The 16,145-nt window shown below is 40.3% G+C and overlaps 1 long non-coding RNA gene and 1 pseudogene across 3 annotated transcripts in view; one reads left to right on the top strand and one right to left on the bottom strand.

Annotated features, from left to right (window-relative positions):
• The window catches only part of LOC150061210 (uncharacterized), a 172,094-nt gene that overhangs the window by 98,049 nt on the left and 57,900 nt on the right, over positions 1-16,145 (top strand). The window lies entirely within an intron of this gene.
• Positions 4,503-6,367, bottom strand: LOC150061211 (asparagine synthetase domain-containing protein 1 pseudogene; annotated as a pseudogene).

Here is a 16,145-nt window from a genome sequence, read left to right as displayed (position 1 = left end):
AATATTCATATCATAGTACATGTAGACCCAAGACCTACGGGTTCACTTTTAGGCTCTAGGAGCAGGTTGGGAACAGAGAATAGTGTGAATTTATGTTATACAAATACTTGCTTATTTGGGAAGCTAATCAGAAGCAATCTTTCTTTATTCTGATCTCCTTCAGGAAGCTCTCTGCAGTATCAACTAAAAACATGGTAGTAAAGTGTAGATGCTGGACATTTTCTGTTTGTTAACTCTATGACCTTGGACAACTTATTCTTTTTTGTCTCAGTTTCCTTATATGTAACATGGAAACTTTGATCCCTACATCATGATGGAGTATATTCTAAGGCCTCAGAATACTTTATGATTCATAGCAAATGTCCTATGAATGTTATTAATTATTAGTATTGAGGATAATACTATGACTGGACAAATGGAAGTGAATAAACACAACCATGGAAGAGAAGAATGAAATGGCTTATTACTTGCAGCAATAAAGGAAAGTACTGGAAATAATTCCCAAAGTAGTTTCTCTAAGTAAAGAAAACAAAGGGAGTTTTTTGTTGTGGTGGTGGTTGTGGAACTTGATCTCAAGGCCTTGTTCTTGAGCTTTTTCACCAAGGTTTCTCATGGTTAATTGGACATAAGAGTCCCATAGACTTTCCTGTTTGGGCTGGCTTTAAACCATGATCTTCAGGTCTCAGCCTCCTTTGTAGTTAGGATTATAGGTGTGAGCCACCAGTTCTTGGAAAGCAAAGGTATTTTACAGAACAAACTCAGACCTGTTTATATAAGAAAAACTCCCTCTGTACATCACCCTCACAATAAAATTAAAGAAAAAAGAAAGAAAGAAAGAAAGAAAGAAAGAAAGAAAGAAAAAAACCCTCAACATTACATGCAGACCTGGGCACATTCCTGAACAAGCTCAGTTTGAACTATTTGTAGGTGTAAAATTAGATATTTTTGGTACTTCAGAAAGTTTCCTTGTTTCTTCCTCATTATTTCTATTCCATCTACAATGAAACATGGTTTAAATTTCTAACTCCATGATTACTTATGTGTATGTTCAAAATTTAAGTTACTGGAGCCAATTAAATTATTTTTGATTATACTTTCTTTTGCTCAACAAAATAAATTTGAAAGCCATCCATTTTGGGGGAGGATTGCTAGGCTTTTTCTGAACTCCGGGTGTCAAGCTTGCTTAGTTTGTTATTCAGCTGGTGCTCAACCACTTGAGCCATGTTTCTAGCCTAGCTGTTTGCTGGTTATTTTGGAAATGTGGTCTAGAAAGCTTTTCTGTCTAGGTCAACTTCAAATCATGATCTTTTGGATCTCAGGCTCCTAAAGATAGGATTGCAGGTGTGAACCAGTAGCATCCAGCTCCAAGTTGTTTTATGAGTGTTTTTTTATAATGCATAGTTTCGTTGTACCATATATACATAATATAATTTTTTTCATTTGCCTTTTGGTGGACATTTGGTTGTTTCCAGTTTGAGTGACTACTAAGAATAAGCCATTTTGAAAATTCTTACACAATTTTACTTTTTGAAATGTGGCTTCCTCATGTATAAATGCCCAGGAGTGAACTTGCTGAGTAACATCTGAGTATATTTTCAACTTTATAAGAAAAAGTTCTCAGCCAGGAGTGTGGCCTAGCAGTAGAATGCTTACTCAGCATTCATAAAGCCCTGGGTTCAATTCCTTGGTACCACATATGTGTTCAAGTGGTATAGTGCTAGCCTTGAGAAAGCTGACCGACAGTGCCCAGGCCCTAAGTTCAAGCCTCAAGACTGGCATAAAAAAAGAAAAAGGAAAAGTTTTCCAAAGTTGTTTACATTCTCACTCCCATAGTACAAAAAGTAGGGTCATTTGGCCAGGAATTTGACCTAGTGGTATTGTGCTTACATAGCATGCACAAAGACCCAGGTTAAATTCCGAAGTATCACATATATAGAAAAGCTGTCTCAAGTGGTTGCCCTAAGGAAAGCCCAAGGACAGTGCTCAGGCCTTGAGTTCAGGACCAGCAAAACAAAACAAAACAAAAAGACAAGAAAAAACAAGACATACACACACACACACACACACACACACACACACACACACACACACACACACACACACACAAACAAACTGACACTTGCAAACAGATTTTTCAGAGTATTCTATTCTCTAGAGAAGTTCACACTTCAATACCCTTGACAGGAGAAAGTTTTCCACTCTCAGTACCTTAGGCTGAGCATGCAAATTTAGGAATGTTGTGCAAGAAGCAATACAGGTGGAAGGCAGTGCAGTTAGCCCACCCCGAAGGATCAAATCAACACAATCTGCTGACAGATGTTCAAGCCCGATCACCATCTTACCCTTTGTGACAAGTCCCTTTCCCATCCCTGAGTGCAATCAAGGAATTTATTTGCAGTCAGTTGCTAATTGTTCCCATACTGAGCAAAGATCTTAACTAAATTCCCTAAGTGACATTTCAATTTCTGGTCTCTATTATGAAACAATTGATAAATTATCATGTTCATATCCTGCCAGTAGAGTTTAATTTAGTTTGCTTAGGATTGTAGCTGATTTCCCTGGAACAAAATAGGATGTAAACATCTCAAGAAATGAGGTTGATGGTGAGGAGACAGCGACCTTGAAGTCAGTAAGGAGACACCGCATAAATGTTTGAGGTGATGGGTCTGCTAATTATTCAGCTTCACCAGGACATGTTGTATGGCTGTATGAAAATGTCTCACTGTACCTCCCAAATGTACACAATCATTTTGTGTCAATTAAGATGTTTTTAAAGAGAGATGTTGCATGCCAACAGCTCCACATTCAACAAGTCACACTGCTGCCTTGGCCTCAGGTGACTCAAAACCAGAGTGGGTGGGAGGCCTGCCTAGCAAGTGCCAAGCCCTGAGTTCAGACCTCAGCAATATGGAGGAAAAACGGAAGCACACAAGCAAAAGCAAAATAAGTCCTGATTCTTCTCACCTTCTTACTAGGCTGGTTACAAGACTCAATTGCAAGACTGTTGTGTTTGGATTTTGATAAATGCCTAAACAAATGAGAACAAATTTCAGGTTTCATCCCCTGTGAAATGCAAGTGCAAATGCAATGCCTTGCAAGGTTGTTCCAAGAATGGACTCAGGTGATGTATGTAAACTGCCCTCACAATTGGTGCTGGAGAGATGAAAAACATCCACATTAAGTAGTGTTTCCATATACATTGTGAAAATTACATAGAGCCCAGGAGAAGGCTCTATTTCCTGAGAACTGCCTTCTTCATCTTGGGTTTTGTTTGCAGAATGGAAAAAGAGTGGGCACTTTGTAGAAGCAGGCCTGTGTCTGGATTCCCAGGGTCTGGTAGGAATATGGGAAGATGGCATGTCACTGGTAGGTGATCGTGTGCTGAGCTGTCCAATAGAACTACAGTATAGAGATGTTTCTGTGGATTCCAGAGTCACAGGAGGCCCACAGTGAGCAGTGGTAGAGTCACTCCAACAACCTTCACTGAACACCTGCTGTGAGCACAGGTGCCCAGTTTATCCTGCTAACAGTATTCACAAAGAGACTGAAACACTCTCCAGGCTGAGACTCATAATTGAAATGATAGCCTTTTATGATTCCTGTCCTCAGATCATAGTCTTCTTCATGTCTTTGTTTTTATTTTTGTCAGTCATGGAGCTTGAACTCTGGGCCTGAGCACTGTCCCTGAGTTCTTCAGCTCAGGCTACCACCCTACCCTTGAGCCACAGCGCCATTTCTGGTTTTCTGGTGGTTAATTGGAGATAAGGGTCTCATGGACTTTTTAGTGCCTGGGCTGGCTTTGAACTGTTAACCTCAGATCTCAGCCTCCTGAGTAGCTAGAATTGCAGGCACTAGCGCCAGCTTCCATGTGTTTATTGACTAGATAACTATTGTACTTGTAGTATTTATTTATTTTTATTTTTGTACAATAATGTGATGGAATACTTTATTTTTATATAACTGATATTCAGTAAATTATGTGAGATCATATTAGGATTTAATATCCTTTCAAAAGAAAGGCTTTCTAAAAAATAGGGAGCCTTCCACATTTTCCATATTTTTTATTGTAATTAATAGAAGGGTTACATTATATTCACCAGATAGAAGGTGCATTACTTCACAAATATTGATACCCTTTCTCATGTCTTGGTCCCCATTTCCTTCCCCCCACCCATGCCCCTCATCTTGTTTTCTCCCCTTCCCTATCCTATTTCAAATAACCATATACGCATATATGCAGATACACAGAAAACAAAGTAAAATACTGTAACAACATGAGATAACCAAGGGACAGCAAAATAGATGAGAGATAACATAGTACATTAAGGACATCACTCATTATATGGCTTTTGTTTCTATATCCTAGAGGTCCTTTCATTTAGCGCCTTACGTATCTAGGTTTTGTTCTATTGTAAATCTCTGCTAGGAGAGCCCAAACTTTCTATTGATTATGACAAATGAGGAAAACCATTGAGCCTATGTTCCTTTGAGTCTGGTTTATTTCACTTAATATGATTTTTTCTAAGTCTTTCCATTTCCTTACAAATAAAGAGCCTTCCACATTTATCAGATGCTTTTTCGTTAATTTTTTTCCATTTTTTGCAATTCTGGATCCAAACTGCACTGCCCATTTTGGCAGAATAGTGGAGGCCATGAAACCAATTTCCATAGCTGCAAGGCATAGAAGTAGTTTTTTACCTATCCCATGGGGTAAAGTCAAATTTGCCTTTTCCCAAACTGGTAGGGTATTTAGGAAGGAGACAACATTTTAATCCAGAAAAGGAAATCTTGATGCTTTGCCTTGATTACCAATAGCTTTGTCATCATGACCAAGATTTCTAGAAGAAATTCGACCCAGTTCCATTGTTATTTCTTATTCAGTCCTTCCAAACCCAGTGTCTGAAAAATGAATGAGGTGAGGAGAATAGTCTGTAAGCTGTTCATCAGCACCAATTCCAGTAAGAATTCCCTTTGCACCGCTCTGATATGACATGACGTCATCCTGTGTCACTAGCAAACCAATTCCTCTAAAAGCAAATGAGACTGCACAGCCAATACTATCATCCAAGATTGTATCCAAAGGTTGAACTAAGTGACATATTTGAATTCTTCTTAGTTTTTGCAGTTCTTCCAGAGAAACATTAATTTCAATAAAATTCCAAATTTGAGAAGGATTAACAACTTGTAGTTCCCTTAGTCCAGCTCTTCCTATAATTCTATCTGATACACTATAAGAACTATCATCATTCTTAGAGACTCCTTCAGGGGGCATTTCACAGAGATATTTGGCTTTACTCCTTTCTTCATGAAAATTTGTTGGCCTGTTACTTTCTTTAGTCATAAAAGCCACATTGAGGACATCAACTGGTTCATCTAAAGGAAGATAACGCTTAGCAAGAGTTGCAGTCACCATGGAATCAATGCCTCCAAGAAACAGTACAGCAACTTGGCTTTCCTATTACTGGTTTTCAAAACTTCTTTGGGTACCAGATTTTCTTCTCTTGACTAAATACAAGACACATCCTTTGACTCAAGACATCAATAAACTGCTAAACTACTTTTTTCACCTTTTTCATGAGTTGATCGGCAAGAAAGACCTGAAGTGTCTATCTTGTAGGTGGAATGCTGGAACCATTTCTGCACTGCATTTCCACTGCAGTTTCAGGTAACATTATATGTAAGGAGTCAATAGGATTTTTCACCATAGAGTCTGGCTTCATTTGGTACCACTGACACAAATGTCGGTAACCCAGTTGAAATTTGAGGCAGGCTATTAACATTCTTTTCAGAAATATGTTTCCGTGGATACAATTTTCAAATCACATACCTAGAAATAACAGTAGATTTGAGATCAATTTTGAAAATTCCAGATACTGGAACTTCTTGCGACTGATTTGCTACTCCAGGTGTTTGAGTGCCAACTGAAGAGTAGCAGAAATTCTTGCCTGTATTACTAAAATGCCAAATCAAGCTACGGTGACCAAAAAAATCCCTACCAAACCATAAGTAATGACTGGTGGCTTGATAATACATAAAAGACCCAAGGACCTTGAACTTTCGAGAAGAGTGACAAGATACCAGATTCATTCTGACAAGCTTAAAGATGATTATAATTTCAGTACCATTCTCTTCAGCCTCAACCTTTATTCCACTTCATTCCACAGCAACACATTTCCTCTTTCATCTTCCACAGGCTGGAGATGTAAAGGACATGACCAGAGGACATACACTGGTAGTCAGCATCAGAGTTTAACAACTGTTGACTACTATTGGGTCCCCGTCGTTTAAGACTATGTAGTAAATTTTCTTCCAAATTCTTACTAAAATGCTCAGCACAAAAGCTTACAGAACAACAAATGCCACACATCGTCATGTGAAATGAGGGTGATTATTTCTTGATTTGGATCTTCAAGTTTTCTATTTCTTGGTATTCTTTTTTTAGTTCATCCAAGATATCGTTACTTTCTGAAAGCATTTCTGTTTGGCCTGCAAGAAATGTTGCTCTTTTCTTGTTGCCTATATACTTTCCTGTTCTTCTTCAGGTTAGAAAGGTCATCCACAACCATTTTTTGCGCTTTAATCTGGCTGCTAAGATCCTTCTTCTGTGGTGTGGAGCAATCAGTGGGGATGAACACAACACCTTCATCCAGGGCCACCCTACTGCTGGGCATCTCCACACTGGAGACAATGTAGACCCTAGATCCATGGGCATACTGCAGGGAAGTCACCGAGAGCCTCACTTGGCACGTCCTCCTAGAGGTTCCCGGTCGTATTGGCTAATATTGCAAACATCATGAGTTCAGTTTTTTTAAATTTTGGTGGTGGTGCTAGATTAAACCCAAGCATGCATGCTAGCAGTGCCTGACTGCTGAACCACATCCCAAGCCCTCTGCAGTAACTTGTAGCAAATCAATGAGCACCAGCTCTCATCTTACACTGAAATTTCCTTCCTTTGCTCTCTGTATTCCCATCAATTCTTAGGAGACTTAAATTTCTTGAGACATTTCATAAATTCTCACATTGAGATTCTTAGTCTCCATTTATGTCTTAGATCCTCTTTCTGTTTTCTTATTTCCAATTTCCATTCACCCAGATGTAAGAAATGTGATGTTTTACATCTATTTCTTCTTTAAGACATTTCCTTTCATCTGGTATATTCTGCTCTTTTATTTTCTTAGACTTCTTATAAATTTCTACTTCTTACTGATATTCTTCTTTTAAATTCAAATAGGAAATTTATACGGATGCAAACACATGGTCTGATTATGTGCTCTGGTTGGTGTACGAACATACATATAGTGAAATATATTTTTACCAAATAGTTCTGTGGTTTCTGCTTTATATTACAGTTAAGATGATATTTATGATATTTAATGTGCAAGGGTTTAAATGTCCATAAGACTTAATTTTAGAATGGTCATAGGGTGATAATTAGTTATTCTAGAAAGAAAGGGCATGGATCTGGTAGTGTTGAGAACCAAGCTGGAGAAACAACTTTTCATTTATAGAGCTCCTCTGGCTGCTAGCAGCCACTGTTGTCAAGGAGGAGGCCTGGAGGTCCACCTTACCATAGCAGGCAAGGTGTGGCTGGAGCCCTCCCTTTGCCCATAAGCACCCAATGTTTGCATTTCCCTGTTGCTACACTAGATGCCAGCAGTGCCTCAGGACACTGACCACTGTGCCTCTGGAAGTTTTCAAAGACAGCCCAAGGAAAGTGCTCCGGCTTCAGGCACACTGCCATCCTTCTGGAATCAGAGGGCTGCTAATAGTACCTTGATCCCCTGATCCCTGCCTGCTCTGATTTCAGAATAAGGCTAAGTGTAGGCACAGCAATTGCTCAGGTGAGATCCAGAGCAGCCATCGTTCCTGGCCCTGTGCTCACTCACTCACCCACCCACCCACGGAGCACATCTGCTGGAGACTGACCGTAAATATTTACCTTTCATTAAAATGTCATCACTGCCATTCACTCAGAACCCCCAGAGCAAGCAGGAGCATTGCACAGCAGCCAGGGCTGAGCTCCTAGTGACAGGGAGCAGTGAGCCTCTGGTTCCTTCCAGCTCCTGGGAAACAGTCCTTGCCCCTTCTGCCCCACCACAGTCCAGGGGTAGGCTCTGTCTCTGCTAAGATCCAACTTCCTCTTGGGTTATTTTGCTTAGCAGAATGGAAAAAGGAAGAACACTCCTAAAAGCAGGTGAATATTTCCTCTGGGTTTCCAAGGGGCTGGAAACAATATTCGAGAAAGGCACCTACAGTGCTGTACTGCCCAACAGAACCCCAGAGATTCTCTGACAGCTCCCAGGTCTTCAGAGGCATGTGTCAAATGATGCTTGAAATGTGGCTTGTGTCGCTAAGGGATGGAATTTTACATTTTAACAGTTTCATTTTCAGTTTAAACCATCATGTGGAAAGTGGCTACACTATTGATCAGACAGATAGGGTATAAGACAAAAGCCCTAAGGAGAGCCTTTTAAGTGTCAGGCCTTGTGGTAGCTGTACAAATACTCTTTCTAAAGGTTTACATGTATGGATTGAAACAGTTGGGACTGAAACTAATTTAAAGTAAATTCATTTTGAACTCAATATGTACAGATAACTCTTTTGGTCATTTGTGCCTTAGCAGTACAATAGAACACTTTTTGGTATTTGTCTTGTATCAGGTACAGTAAGCTAGAGATGATTTAAGGGATGCAGGGGTGTGTGTGTAGGTTATATGCAGACTATGCCATTTTATATAAGGTACTTGATGGAGTGTCTGCAGATTTGGACCCTGTGGGAAAGCTGCACCCAATGTTTTCAGTCAGAATAGTTCTCTGTGTTACTCATGAGCTATGGAATACTTGGTGCATGACCAGCTTCTCTGAGCCTTGATTTCTTGCCGAAAATAGCAGAATGAGGTTTTTTTCTGGTTAAAGGCTGCTTTGTCGGACCATTGGAAATCCATTTTTTATGGGAGGAATAGCCTGAGCAGGAGCATGGTACTTGATTCTGGACAGTGTATGCAAAGGGTATCCCGCGGAGCCTCTGAAAAGATTTTCTCATTCTTTTTTTATTTGTTTGTTTTGCTTTTGCTTTATTGGCGGGGTAAAGTACAGAGGGGGTTACAGTTACATTCATCAGGTAGTGGGTGCATTACTTCTAGCACATTGATACCCCTTCTCATGTTTTTGACCCCCTTTTCCTCCCCCACCTCCTCCTAATCATCTTGTTTTTTCCCCTTCCCTATTTCAAATAAACAAATAAGTGTATATATAATATACCAGGTAACAAATTCAGATAGAGTAACCATATGAGATTAACCCCAAGGGGAAAAAATACAAAAGAAATAACATAGCACAGGGCCGGGAGTTTGGCCTAGTTGTAGAGTGTTTGCCTAGCATGCATGAAGACCTGGGTTCGATTCCTCAGCACCACATACATAGAAAAAAAGCTGGAAGTGGTATTGTAGCTCAAGTGGTAGAGCTCTAGCCATGAGAAAGCCCAAGGACAGTGCTCATGCCCCCAAGTTCAAGCCAGGACTGGCAAAAAAAAAAAATGTGATTATCAACATAGTACATTAAGAACAACAATCACAAAGATAAACCTTTTGTTTCCATATCCATATCATTTTGTTTACTCTCATCCTATATGACCATATCTGCATAGCTTTTGAGCTATTGTGATCCTCTGCTAGGAGAATCCTAGGTGTGTATTGGCTATTACAAATGAGGGAAAACATTCTTTGGGTCTGGCTTACTTCACTTAATATGATTTTTTCCAAGTCTTTCCATTTCCTTATGAATGGAGTGATGTCATTTTTCTGATGGCAGTATAGAATTCCATTGCATATAAATACCATATCTTCTTGATTCATTCATCTACTGAGGGGCATCTGGGTTGGTTCCATATCTTTGCTATGGTAAATAGTGCTGCAATGAATATCGTTGTGCTAGTAAGTTTAGTGTGGCTTTGTTTCTGGACATTAGAGTAAATAAATGTCCAGGAGTGGGATTGCTGGGTCATAGGGGAGCTCTATGTTTAATCTTTTGAGGAAACACTCTACTACTTTCCAGAGTGGTTGAACGAGTTTACATTCCCACCAACAGTGTAGTAGCGATCCCTCCTGGCCAGCATCTGTTATTAGATTTCTTGATCATGGCCATTCTAACTGGGGTGAGGAGGAATCTCAGAGTTGCTTTGATTTGTATTTCTTATATGGCCAGAGATGTTGAGCATTTCTGCATGTGTCTATAGGCCATTCTTATTTCCTCTTCAGAGAAGTCTCTCTTTAAGTCTTTAGCCCACCTTTTAATGTGATGGTTGTTTCTTTGAGGATTTGTTTTTGAGAGATTCAATATTTTGATCTGCAGTTATATTTTAGATATGAGGTCCTTGTCTGTTGAATGGCTAGTGAAGATCTTCTCCCATTCTGTTGGCTTTTTATTTAGCTTGCTAGCTATGTCCTTTGCCATACAGAAGCTCTGCAGTTTATTTTTTTTATTGTAATCAGTAAAAGGGTTACATGATATTTGCCAGATAGAAGGTGCATTAATTCACATACATCGATACCCTTTCACGTGTCTTGGTACCCATTTCCCTCCCCCCCACACCCTCCACCCGTCTTGGTTTTCCCCCCTTCCCTATCAAATTTCAAATAACCAAATACAAATAAATTCAATATATCAGATAACAAAGTGAGATACTATAACAATATGAGATAACCAAGGGACAGCAAAGGAGATGAGAGACAACATAGTACATTAAGGACAACAATCATTCGTTATATGGCTTTTGTTTCAATATCCTGGAGGTCCTTTCAATTAGCTTCATGCCTTCTTGCTCTGGCTAGGAATTCTAATACTATATTAAAAGCAGAGAGAGTGGGCATCCTTATCTCATTCCTGATTTTAGAGGAAATGGCTTTAGGTTTTTGCCATTAAGTATAATACTAGCTGTGGATTTGTCATACACAGCCTTTATTATACTGAGAAATGTTCCATGGATTCCTAGTTTTTCCAGAGCTTTTAGCCTAAAGGGGTGCTGATTCTTGTCAAGTGCTTTTTCTGTATCTATGGAGACCATCGTGATTCTTGTCCCTGCTCCTGTTGATGTGATGAATTATAGTAATTGACTCGCATATATTGAACCAGCTTTGCGCCCCTGTGATGAATCCAGTTTGATTATAGTGTATATTTCTTGATGAGTGGTTGAAAACGATTGGCCAGTATTTTGTTGAGAAGTTTTGTATCAATATTCATCAAAGAAATAGATCTATAGTTCTTTCTTTGATGAGTCCCTGTCTGGTTTGGGGATGAAGGTTATGCTGTGTTCATAGAATGAGTTTGGCAAAGAGCCTTTGCTTTCAATTTCATTGAAGAGCTTGAGGAGTATTGGTGTGAGTTCTTCTTTGAAGGCCTTATAGAATTCAGCTGTGAATCCATCAGGCCCTGGGCTTTTCTTGAATGGGAAGTCCCTTATTGCCATTTTTATTTCATTACTTGAAATAGGTCTGTTTAGTTGGTTTAGATCTTCTTGTTCCATTTAGGTATGTTAACATTGGCTAGAAATGTGTCCATCTTTTCTAGACTCTCAAATTTGTTGGGATAAAGGTTTGAAAAGTATTCCCTTATGATGCTCTGGATCTTAGTCATTTCTGTCATGATATTTCCATTTATTTGGGTTTACTCCCTTCTTTTTTGGTCAGATTTGTTAAGAGTCTCCCAATTTCATTAATTGACTTTCTTATTCTTAGAACTGTGTGTTACCATGCTTCCATCATTGTAATAAATATGAGAGGAAAGATTTATTTTGGCCCCATTTCAGAGGTTTCAGTCCATGGCCCCACTGTCTCTGAGCAGTGGTAAAGCAGGGCATCCATGGGGGAACCATCACAGACAAGCCACCTTCCTCCCACCAAGTCCTACCTCCAGAGTATCTGTCCAGATATGGACTCATCTGTATTAATTTGATTGCTGCTGTGACCAGGTTCCTGAGAGAAACAAGGGAGGAATTGTTTAGTGTGGCTCCTTGTTTCGGTGGGTTCTGTCCATGCAGAAGTGAGGTACTGGTGAATAGCTTACATAATAGTGATCAGGAAGCAAAGAAAATACAGGAAGCAGCCAGGGCAGGATGTAGCCCCAAGGAAACATCTCCAGTGAGAGGTCCCACCTCCTGCCTTTACCATCTCCAGATAATAACATTATAGTAACCTCCTATTATGAATCCATCATTAGATCAGAGTCCTTGTGACCAAATTGTCTAGAAATGCCATCACAGATGCACCCAGAGTTGTAATTTACTAATCCCCTAGGTATCTCAATTCAGTCAAGTTGCCAAGGAAGATGAGCCATCACACTCATCACACACTGGTTTATCCCAGTGATGAAGTTAGCACTAGATGATCCAGTCATTCCCCGAAGTCCCATTGCCTGGCAACCACGTCTTTAAACATGAGTCATTGGGGGAACATTTCAGATTCATAACAAGCCACCCCTGGACAGTGTGGAGAGCTGTCTTAGCATGTGCCAGCATGTGAGGATGGCATAGAGTGAGGAAGCCCTGGGTTCATGACAGACAGCATCACAGAGGAATTGCCTTTAAATTCATTGGAGTCCGGTTTTTCTATTTCTTTGATGGGAGGTATCTAGGTGGTATAGTCAAGTTCCGTGAGTGTGAAGGATGGGAACGCAGATATGCAGAATGTTGGCTCCTGTGAGAAGCTGTTTGTTGAAAAGACTAAAGCAGGAAGGACAAGGAGCCTTATGACCTCAGAGCCTGGTCTTGATTTCAGCAGTGAGCCTTATCAGAGATAGGAGGATCTATTAGGGCTGTTTCTGTCTCCCAAGGCTGGTGTCACCTTTGGCTTACCTGGGCCCCCTTAACTTTGATCACCATCATCACTCCAGTGTTTATTCACCTCTGGTAGAAGTGGCTATGGTCTGGAAAGCTTTAGAATAGAGATCAGACAACAGAAGATCATGGCATGAGAATCTGAATGAGTGTTGAGATGAGAGAGAGCTGGGATCTAGGGGGCTTCCCAGTTCCTCTGCTTTCCACTATGGCAGTGACTGGAACTGAGTGGCACAGTAGCTACTGGAGGAGAAAGCCCCATTTCACAAGCTGGTACAACCAAAGAACCAGTTCAGTGTTCCGTGTAAGTGTGGGTTCGGACATGAGAGCCCGTCCAACGGTATGAATTTCGCCTTCTGCTCTTCCTGGTTGTACATCATTGGCCAAATTGCTGAAGCTCCCTGCAGCAATCGTCTTGCAGGGGTGAGCAAGGTCCAAACACTTTCTGCTTCCTACCAGCTTCTCAGCCCATCCATCTGCAGGGATGATTTTGTATGGCACAGGGATGCTGTAGTAAATTTCCAAATGGATCCTGGCAGGGAAGAAAAAAAAGTTTTTCCCACCTCTATGTGAAAACCAAACAAATGAAAAATAAAAAGTGCTGGTACTGCTTTAGAGCTTGATGAGCATTAGCTTTTATTCTAGAAAACAATCAATAGTGCGATCCTTCCATGCCATCAGCAGGATCAGATAACCCATTGTTTAACCTTCCAAATGCCAAAACCTTTTCTTGACTTTATTTTCAAGTTTCTTTTTAGACAAGACATGTCTGTTATCATTGCCTCCCAAAACTATTCAAATCAAGTTTTTATTTCTATTTGGGTAGTTGAAAACAATTCTTAAATCCAGGATTGAATTTTCCATTCTCATCTTGAGCTGGCAATAGCATATGAGATCAGATTCACTGCCTCGTAGGAAGTCTTCCTCTGCTGAACCTTAGGATCTATTTCTGTCAGTTCAGCTCTCATCTCACTGCTGTTTCTCAGTCTCCTGTGCTGGTCCACCTCATGCTCCTTCCATTGCAATACCTTGGGACCCAAACTGGTGAGTTGATCTTCATCTCAGCTAAGAGGAATTCCGTGTTTCTGCTCACTCGGGCTGCTTGCATCCCAATCCCTAGTCCAAACGGGCAGGACTGACAGTGGACCTGGCCCACACGTGTTCTCAGGTGCTTGGACTCTGTGGCTCTTCATATGGACTGGGTTTCACATGACAGCTGTGCTTAGAGGACCACTTGTTGAAGACTAGTCATACAAAACAAGAGCCAGCTAAAGCAACAGTATAGCACCTTAACATCACGAGGGGGCAGAGTTCATCTCCATTTCTCACTCTTCCTACATCTTCCTTTTCTGGTCCACATCTGTCTTGCTCTGTGTGTGTGAAGATCTTTGATATGAGTTCTAAGATCTTCTCCCAGTCCCCACAGCACCTGCCCTGGCTGGGCTGGCATTGGACTGGGATCCACAGATCTCTACTCCCTGGGTATCTGGGATTACAGATGTGATCCACCAACTCCAGGCCTTCACAAGTTCCCTGAGCAGAGGAACTGAAATTTCCTTAAAGATCTGTCCTTAAAATATCTCAGCCTGTATGTTTTCTATTGGTAGAAATGACGAAGTGGGCTCAGTAAAATTTCTGAAGCACACTTCTCTTCTTTCCAGAGGCATAAATGCTAAGAGGAAAAGAGACCAGAGGGTAGGCATAGGCCTTCTCTTCCTGACTAAATGCAGTCCCATATTTGGAGGGGAAAAAACTCTGAAATTCAATGCTTTTATTTTGTCCATTGAGAAAACGGAGACTGAACTGCCATGGGTTAGGATGTCAGACCCCAAGTAAACAAAGGAATGAGAACCAGGATGCTTGGCATTTCAGAGTGAGGGGAGAGAAAGATTTAACTTTACCATCCTTGTTTCTTTGTTTGTACTGATAAAAAACCATAAAGATCAGATAAAATCCTTGTTTCTTATCTTCTTCCCAAAGGAAGAGCTAGAGATTTATTGTAGTGGTTGCTTTTAGGATCTCGGCAGACAGAAATAAAAGTTTTGTAAAGTGAAAAGATGTCCATGATACCATATGAAAAGTTAAAGACCCATGAACTGGGATGGGCCCCGAAGCTGTGCGTCGAGCCCTGATGAATGAATAGAACCACATTATAAGGTTTCTAGAGAGTGAGGTAAATGTGAACGATTGTCTTCCTGAAATATACCAGCAAGAATGCAGGCCTTAATTAACGAAGCCCAAGGTTGATTTTTCTTACTGCCTTTTTCTCTGAAAGACAAATAATAAGAAATGAATGAGGTTGAAAGCAAATGAGAACCATATTGACAAAGCAAGGCATAGTCAAACTTTTGGCTGAGCTAGTTGCAAAGAGCTAAAGTTCTTTAATCATCTCATTGGAGATGTAACCAAAAAAATGCAATTTGAAATACAGAAACATACAGGCCCCCATACACATTTCTACACCCACACCCTCCTTCTTTTTCACTGTAGATGAATCAAGATGGTGGAGACAGGGAATGATGAGAACCATTCCTGCCTTCCACCTACTTTATAAAGGCTTTGCCAATCAGTTGGAGGAATCCATCTATCAATTCTTATTCTTTAAACATTCATTGTGCATTGAACAATAGCTGCAAGAAGCAAGTAGGAAGCCAAATTTGGTAACCCAATGGGAAAATGCTAAAATGGCCACATATTTAAGATCCAGATATTTCAAACAGATGAATTTTCCAGAAACACTGAGTTCCTTAGACATTTTAATCAGAAATAATGCAGTCTCTTATTAATTAATAAAACTGGTAAGCACAGGTTTTCTTATGTCAGAGTGAGTCAGGTCAACTTTACATTGGGCAGAAGTAGTGACTGAGTTCCTGGTGGGATTTTGGGATTGCTTTGTCACTCTTCTGTCACACCCCATCTCACCTCATTTCATAATTTAAGGATAGAAAAATTACCTCTCCTTTTGTCCACAGAGCAACAAGAGGCACAGCTACCTACATGTATGTAAATAGAGTGAGTAGGATGAATCCTAACTTAGATTGATAGTAAATAAATACGATGTATTACAGGAACATTTGTACTTCTCTCATGATGTTTCCTTGTGTTTAAAGTTACAGTTTAGTTGTCTGGCTTCTTCCTCTGGGGCATATGATGGTGCCCAGCTCTGATTATTCTTCCTTTGTCTCCCAGGGAAGAGGTTTTTTTTTGTTTGTTTGTTTTGTTTTTTCCAAATTCCACTGTAGGGTTGGCAGGTTACTGGTAGATGGAGCTAGATCCTCCAAGTCAGCCTTCCACCAGAAACAAAGGGTATCTTTTGT

The sequence above is a fragment of the Megascapheus bottae genome, chromosome 6 (genome assembly GCF_031878675.1).
Source record: "Megascapheus bottae isolate mThoBot1 chromosome 6, mThoBot2.hap1, whole genome shotgun sequence".
Lineage (NCBI taxonomy): Eukaryota > Metazoa > Chordata > Mammalia > Rodentia > Geomyidae > Megascapheus > Megascapheus bottae.
The sequence above is the reverse complement of the archived record's forward strand: the minus strand, read 5'-3'. Positions and strand labels throughout refer to the sequence as shown.